Below are 7,906 nucleotides of genomic sequence, written 5' to 3'. Positions count from 1 at the left end.
CTCTTGCTAACCCTGCCTGGAAGTCACTGATCCAGCTAGACTAGCTGGCCAGCAAGTCCCAGGGTTCCTCCTAGTCCTGCTCGCTCTGCTGAGATTACAGGCACACAGAGCCAAGCCTGGCTTTTTTTTACATGGTGCTGGGGCCCTAACTCAGGTTCTCATACTTGGCCGGCAAGCACCTGAACTGACTGAGCAATCTCCCCAGCGCCAGTGATTCAATTTAAATCCTTATCTCTCAGGCGAGGCCCAGGCCGGGAGCTGAAGCCGCAGTGGTGTGGAGCAGAAGGAACCAGGACGAAGGGCAACGGCTCAGAGACGCAGAGAGACGTCGGCTCAAATATCAGGATGACTAGACAAGAGTTGGTCCGGAAACTGTGAAGCACCAGCAAATCAAACTCTGCGGGGTGGCTAGCAGTTCCCAGGGCCGGCAGCTAGAGAGGCCGCCACACTGAGACCAGATAACACGAAGTAGGCAGACTTCCGGGAAAGGAAGAACATTATTAATAAAGCTTCTACCGGGAAGAGGGCTGGCACTTTTCACCAATTTCAATTAAGGTCAGAATAAACGCATAGACCTTCCCTAGGTGGGTGTGAGACTGCGCTCTGGGTCCGCAGACTAAGAAAGAAAGGCCCCCCTCGGTCGCAGAACTTGGCTGACTCTCAAGTAGCCTGTGTGCGTCTTACCCAACGGACCCTGTCCGAACCGAGCACCATTGATCTGGGGCAGTGATAACCACGACAAGGCATGGATCTCAGTAATTTGTTGGTTTTTCAAGACAAGAGTTTCTCTGTGTACCCTTGGAGCCTGTCCTGGAACTCGCACGATAGACCAGGTTGGCCTCGAGCCCACAGAGATCAGCCTGCCTCTGCCTGCCAAGTGCTGGGATTAAAGGCGTGCGCCTCCATGGCCTAGCTAGTAATTTCTTTCCGATTCTGTTTTAGTTTAAAACTGTTTGAACAAAGTCCCAGTGTATTCAAAAGATTCTCAAAATCGCTTCCCATCCTCAACCACCCAGCGGTCTTTCTGTTTGTTGGCGACAGAGGTGTGAGACAGGGTCTCAGTTGGCCCAGGTGGGCCTTGAACTGGTCTTCCCATCTCTACTTCTTAAGTGCTGGGGTTACAGGCATGCACCCCCATGCCTGGTTTCAGCAGGTTTACCGTGAGTAGCTACTGTGTGGTCCCGTGCCAGCTCAGATTACCTCAATTTAATCCTTCCTTTTCTGGACTTTCGGCCTTTGCCAGTCATTTTTATCCCGCCTGGAGTAAGTTTGTGAGCCCTTCTAGGTCAGAGGTCATGATGCAATTTATTTCTGGCTTTTGTCCCAGCTGGGCCAGGGCACGAGAATCCAGAGGAGTAGATTATCCGTGAGCCCACAGGGCTATCTCCCCGGTGGCTGTACACCCAGAGTGTAGGCATCTTCTTGGACACTTGTTCAGACCCTGCTATGAGAGACTGTCCATTCAGATTCCAAACCTTTACAAGTCTGCTACGTCAACTTCCCATTGGGGCATATGCTTTTTTGTTGTTATTTTGTTCATCTGTTTGTTTGTAGACAGGGTTTCTCTGTGTAGCCCTGGCTGTCCTGGAACTCGCTCTGTAGACCAGGCTGGCCTCGAACTCAGAGATCCACCTGTTTCTGCCTCCCAACTGCTGGGGTCATAGGCGTGCGCCACCGCCTGGCCGAGAGGTACATTCTTAATCTTTCTTCAAATCCCATCCCGAAACCACTTCCTCCATCAGGCAGACCTTGTGCTGTGCGGGCTGGGTTGATTCCATTTCTCCCCACTCCCAGCTTCATCGCCACTGTCATGAGTGCTCCTGGGAGCCAGGCCCTGGCTGACTTAGCTCTCTGACCTCTATCCAGAAAAGAAGGAAGGAAAGAAGGGAAAAGAGAGGAAGGGAAGAAGGAGGGGAAATTGAGGGAAGGAAGGGTGATCATTTTACGGAACAGTAGCCTCTGTCTTGCTCTCTGGTTTTTGTCAAGGGCCTCATTTTCTCCTGAGTCCTTTCCCACCCCTGATCCCTGCATCAGCTATGAAGTGGTTTAGGGTAGAGACTCGTCACCCTGCCAAGGAGGAAGCTGAGGTCTCAAGAGGAGAAGTGACTTGCACCAAGTTGCCTCTGGACTCCCACTGGGACCTTCTCCTTCTTCTCTCCCCCTCCTCCCCAGCTCCTCCGCACTGGCTTCTTTCCATCATGACCTTCTGTAACATGCTATGATCGTGGTGTAACATGCCATGGTCATGGTGTAACATGCCATGATCGTGGTGCAACGTGACATGATCATGGTGCAACGTGCCGTGGTCATGGTGTAACATGCCATGATCATGGTGTAACATGCCATGATCATCATGTCACAGAAATAGACACAGGGCCTGGGGGTGTAGTCCAGACTAGTCTAGAATTAGAAATCATCTCATATCTACCTCTTTTTTTTTAAATATTTATTTACTCATTATGTATACAATATTCTGTCTGTGTGTATGTCTGCAGGCCAGAAGAGGGCACCAGACCTCATTCCAGATGGTTGTAAGCCACCATGTGGTTGTCAGGAATTGAACTCAGGACCTTTGGAAGAGCAGGCAATACTCTTAACCACTGAGCCATCTCTCCAGCCCCTCATATCTACCTCTTGAGTGTTGGAATTAGATCCATGAGTCACTATGCCTGTATTGTAGCCTGCTTTCATTTCCAATGAAAACACGTACAAACATTCTAAGACCCTTACATACTTTTCTGCAGGTCTAACACTTTAAAACACCCTCTGAGGCTGATGAGATGCCTTCACGAGAAAAGGTGCTTGCTACCAAGCCTCGTGATCTAAGTCCAATCCCTGGGACCCACATGCTGGAAGGAAAGAGTGGAATCCCACCAATTTTCCTCTCCTATCCACATGGGGTCATGACACATGTATATGAGGGGACACACACACGCACGCACACACACACTCAGAATTATAAATGTTAAAAAATTCACCTTTTATTGAAGCATAAAAGAGTCATTAAGAAGGCTCATGTAAATATTGAGCCTGGTTGGACACGCGTGTAATCAATCTCAGCACTCAGGAGGTGGAGGCAGGAGGATCAGAAGTTCAAGGTCAGGGTTTGTGAGGCGGTTCGGCAGCTAAAAGCATCTGCCACCAACCTTGATGACCTGAGCTTGACTTCTGGGACTCGCCTGATAGAAGAAGAGACAAAAGAGAACACAAAAGTTGTTCTCTCACCTCCCCACACATATGTGCGCGCACGCGTGCGCGTGCACACACACACACACACACACACACACACACAAATGTAACTTTAAAAAAAGTTCAAGTCATTCAGAGCTACATACTGCTTGGGCTACATAGACCTTATGTCAAACAACAGCAATATCTAAACAAAAACACAAAGGGCTGAAGAGACGGTTCAGACACTAAAGGCTACGTTCACCTCCAAATGACAAAAACAAGCAAAGCCCAGCTCATGCGTCCTAAGCGTACAGCTCATCGCATCTTCATGAATGGTGTGACCAGCCCCTAGATCATCATCGCCGCTATCTTGGCTCACAGTCTCAGAGACATGAGCCCATCATGACATGGCCCTGTCTCTGGGGCCTGTTGTGAGACAGAATATCATGGTAGCAATCCCGGCGAGAGAAAACTCTTCACCCTTAACAATCACAAAACAAAAAGAAAAAAGAAAGGGGCTCGTACCCCCTTCAAGGGTGCACCCCCCCCCTTAGTAACCTATCTTCCTTTGAAGAATCTGCCCCTCTTCACAGCACCACGAGATGGCGACTGAACCTTCAACACAGAACACCTGGGGGGGGCGGTACTTAACTTCCAAATTAACATGGTTTTGATAAGGATCAAGGGGAGTTGTTTGATTTTGCCTATAGGAAGTTACATTTTTTAAAATGATCCACGTGACAGTTAGGTTTAATTGTCAGCCTGACACAACCTATCACCTGGGAGGAGAGATTTAATTAAAGATTGTTTACATTGTGTTGGTCTGTGAGCACATCAATGTGGATCGTCTTAATTAAGTTAACTGATGTGGGAAGACCCTGCCTGTCGTGGGCAGCACCATTCCCTAGGCAAGGGGTCCTGAGCTGTATGAATGGAGAAACCAGGTTGGGTTTGAGCAAGCAGGCAAGTATATTGTGTCTTCATTTCTCTCTGCTCTTGACTGTGTCTGTGACGGACTAGACGTCTGAAGTCCCTGCCTTGATGTCCCCACAGTGATGAACTGTAACACACAATTGTAAGCAAACCGTGATAACTTCTGACTCCTCAAGCTGCCTTTGGTCAGAGCGTCTTCATCACAGCAACAGAAACGAAACCAGGACAGGCTGTCCTTCCAATATGAAGTCTAAAAGGCTATTCTTGCTCAACCCTTGATCTTAAAAACTTTTTCCATATTTTTTTTCCCTAAGAGTTGTATTTTTATATAAGGTATGAGGTTTGGATCAAGGGGAGTTGTTTGGTTTTGCCTATAGGAAGCTAATTGTTATGGTTAGGCAATATCCTATCTCTATTGCTCTGTAAGTTACTTAAACAGTTATGCTACTGGTAAGTATTTAGATCATTTTTAATGTTTTTGTAAATAATGGAAATAAATATTCTTGCCACTAGATTTTTTTTATCTAGCTGTGATGGTTTCATAAGAAGAGGGTTTTGCTGTTTTTCTTTTCCTTTTCTTTTTTCTTTTTTTGGATTTTTTAGAGACAGATCTTACTAAGTTGCGCAGGCTGCTTCAAACACCTGGGCTCTCAACATCAACCAACTCATCTTTCCCAGTAATTGAATAGCTGGGACAGCAGGCACGTGTGTACCATGCACACGTGTGGAGGTCCGAGGACAGCATGTTAGAAGTGGCAATACCGTTGTCATTTGGGGACCACGGGTTCCAGTTTTGGAACTGCTCTTCAGCAGAGCTGTGCCAGTCCATGCTCCTGCTATCTGGGTCTGGAATCGCCTGCTCTCACCTCCATGTGCAGGGTGTTTCCTAGAAATGCAGGGAAACGCTGCAGATGGGGAACCCCGACTCCCAGCATCCCTCCGAGACCCCATCTCCTTCCTTCTTCCTGGTGTCTTTCCACCCACCGCTCTCAGAAGGCTAAGTTCAGGGCCCAGACCTGTGCTTTCTGCTCTCCTGTCTCTCCTGGTGTGTAACCCTAGACCACCAAGTTCCCTTTCAGACCATGGCTGGCCTCATCTACAGGGAGCTAGCAGAGCCAACAATGCTACTTCCTCACACGGCTTTTAGGGAAAATCAAAACCTATCATGGATGTGCAATTACTCTGCAGGAGACATGCCAGCATCACGGGTTTCCTCTTATATATGGAAACGAGATTTAAAATGGCTTCTGCGTGTGTGTGTGTATTTATACACATGTATCTGTTTATGTGTATGGACGGGTCATGAAACTAGAAAAGGATCACAAGAGACGAGGAAGAACTCTGGAGGGAGATGGGAAGTTCAGTGGGTAATGGGGTACGTGTCATAAGAAAGGAGAAGGGGGACCAACTTGGGGGAGGAAGGGAATGAGTTGGAGGGCGGAGGAAGATGCCCATGGTGGGCTGTGGGGGAGGGGAACCAAGAACAGTCTAATGACACAGATGTAAAGGAGGCTGCGGCGAAGCACGCGGCTTTTTGTGCTCACCTAAAACATTAAACAAAAGAAACAAGGTGGGCCAGGCCTATCCTAGCCCTTGGGAGGCAGATGCTGGATTTATGTGAGTTCAAGGCCAGGTTGGGATACATAGTGAGTTCCAAGCCAACCAAGGATACCCAGAGACCCTGTTTCAAAAGAAAGAAGTGGGGCAGGGGAGGGGAGAGGAAGGAAAGGAAAGAAAGACACCATTAACTGGAGTTACTTTTCATGCATTTTCCTTGCTCAGTTTCTCCCTGCATTTGGGGTAAAGGGTATTTGGTATTGGCACCCCCGCTGACTGTCCACAAAATAATGGCCAATCCTAACGAATCAGGGTGGGATATGGCTCCGTGTGTAGGGTGAGGTCACTGCATCTGAGTTCCCTTCTCCAGGAAGTGTCCCTGCAGGGTTGGCTTGGCTTCCATCCAGACCTCAGCCCAGATGTGAGAGCACCGAGCCCCGATTCAGTCCTGCGGGCATCCCTTATGGGCCTCTGTACCGTTCTGGCAGCATTTATTGCGGTCTTGTTGACATGTCCAGTCAGGGGACTACAGTGTAGCCCTTCCCCATTGGATGCCAACCTCTAGGACATCGGGTACTTTTGGTCACTCCTCTCTCCCCAGGACCCATCCCTGGGTCTGGGCACAGAAAACAGAAAAAAACCAACTATGTATTAGGAGAAGCTGGATTAATGTTTCCAGTTCTGTGAGACAGAGAGCGAAAGTTCTTGCAATACAGGGGATAATGTGACGGCAATGGAGTCCCTGGTAACTGTAAGCTGCTCATCAAACACGCGCACGCTCCTGAGTTTGCCCTCTGCTCTGGACCTCCTCCTCCTCACCTCTTGCTTCCACCAAGTCCGAGAGGAGAGCAGGACGGTCAGGATCTACCACCAGAGTAGGAATCACAGCGCCACCTGCCGGGCATCTGCTCCCAGTCCCGCCCTCTCAGACCAGGTCCTCTGGCTTCTTCACGAGACAGGGAGCCATGGGCCAGGGCTGAGACCGGCCTCTTCCTGGGTATCCAAAGACTAGCTGTGGGGTCTCTGCTATATGCAGGACTTTGAAGGCCGGTAGGGGAGGCATCCAAACCCACAGAGGGCTGAGCCCACCGCATCCCCCACCCTTCTGCCTTAAGCCATGAGTCACTCGTAGATGTCTGTCTCCTTTGTCCTGGAGTTTTATTATCCTCGTCCTCTCTCACAGGTCCACTAGAGAAAGGGTTTACCCTAAAGAGTTGACTTCCTGCAGGCTGAAACAAGAGCTTCTGGTCGACTGTCAGCTACATCATCTTAGCGTCCTCTATCTCCTCTCCCTTCTCTCTTCATTCATTCATCCTTCCTTCCTTCCTTCCTTCCCTCCCTCCCTCCCCTCCCTCCCTCCTTCCCCCCTCCCTCCCCTCCTTCCCTCCCTCCCCTCCCTCCCTCCCTCCCTCCTTCCCTCCTTCCTTCCTTCCTTCCTTCCTTCCCTCCCTCCCTCCCCTCCCTCCCTCCCTCCCTCCTTCCTTCCTTCCCTTCCTCCCTCCCCTCCCTCCCTTCCTCCCTTCCTCCCTCCTTCCCTCCTTCCCTCCTTCCTTCCTTCCTTCCTTCCTTTCTTCTTGCCACGTCACTCAAATCACTCTAAGGAGAGAAGAGGGAAGTTTGGGTGGGAGCTGACGAGTCCCTACCCTGCCTTCCTCACTAAAAGTTGTGTAAGAGCTGTGCAAACTCCAACTTCAACCACCCAATAGAATCCTCTGGATCTGTTTGTTTTAAGACCCAAACCCCGCCCCACTCCCACCCCATCCCACTCCCTCCCAATCCCCACCCATGGGAAAGTTTAAAGATTATGTAATCCTGCAGTTAACCTGCGAGGCTCCTGGGAAAATACAGTGGTTTCTGGGGCCTTCTGGTGACCGTGACGGCAATTGCTCTGGATTTGTTCCCTGTGCCTCTGCTACAGACAGCCTGGAGCTGGGGGATTACCATCCGAGCAGGAACAAAGATATTCTACCCTGTGCCCGCTCCCAGCCAGCAGATGATTGAAAGGATGGATTCCAAGAAACTAGAATTTCCCCCAAGAGTCTCATGCCGGGAAAAGGAAAAGGCAGGGGCCCTGATACTAGACACAGGAAGAACTTGTCCCCAAGAAGAGGCTTCCTTCAGTTTTTACAACTTGTCTGGTGATGTGGGATTCCCCTCTGTATACTGTGAATGTGTTTTGATAATGAATAAAGTGGCTTTGGTCCTATAGCAGGGCAGAATAGAGCTAGGCAGGAAAACTAAGCTG

The sequence above is a fragment of the Microtus oregoni genome, unplaced genomic scaffold, assembly GCF_018167655.1.
Source record: "Microtus oregoni isolate MIOR12 unplaced genomic scaffold, Mior012 000000F_ref0000247, whole genome shotgun sequence".
NCBI classification, from domain to species: Eukaryota; Metazoa; Chordata; class Mammalia; order Rodentia; family Cricetidae; genus Microtus; species Microtus oregoni.
Note: the sequence above shows the minus strand (reverse complement) of the source record.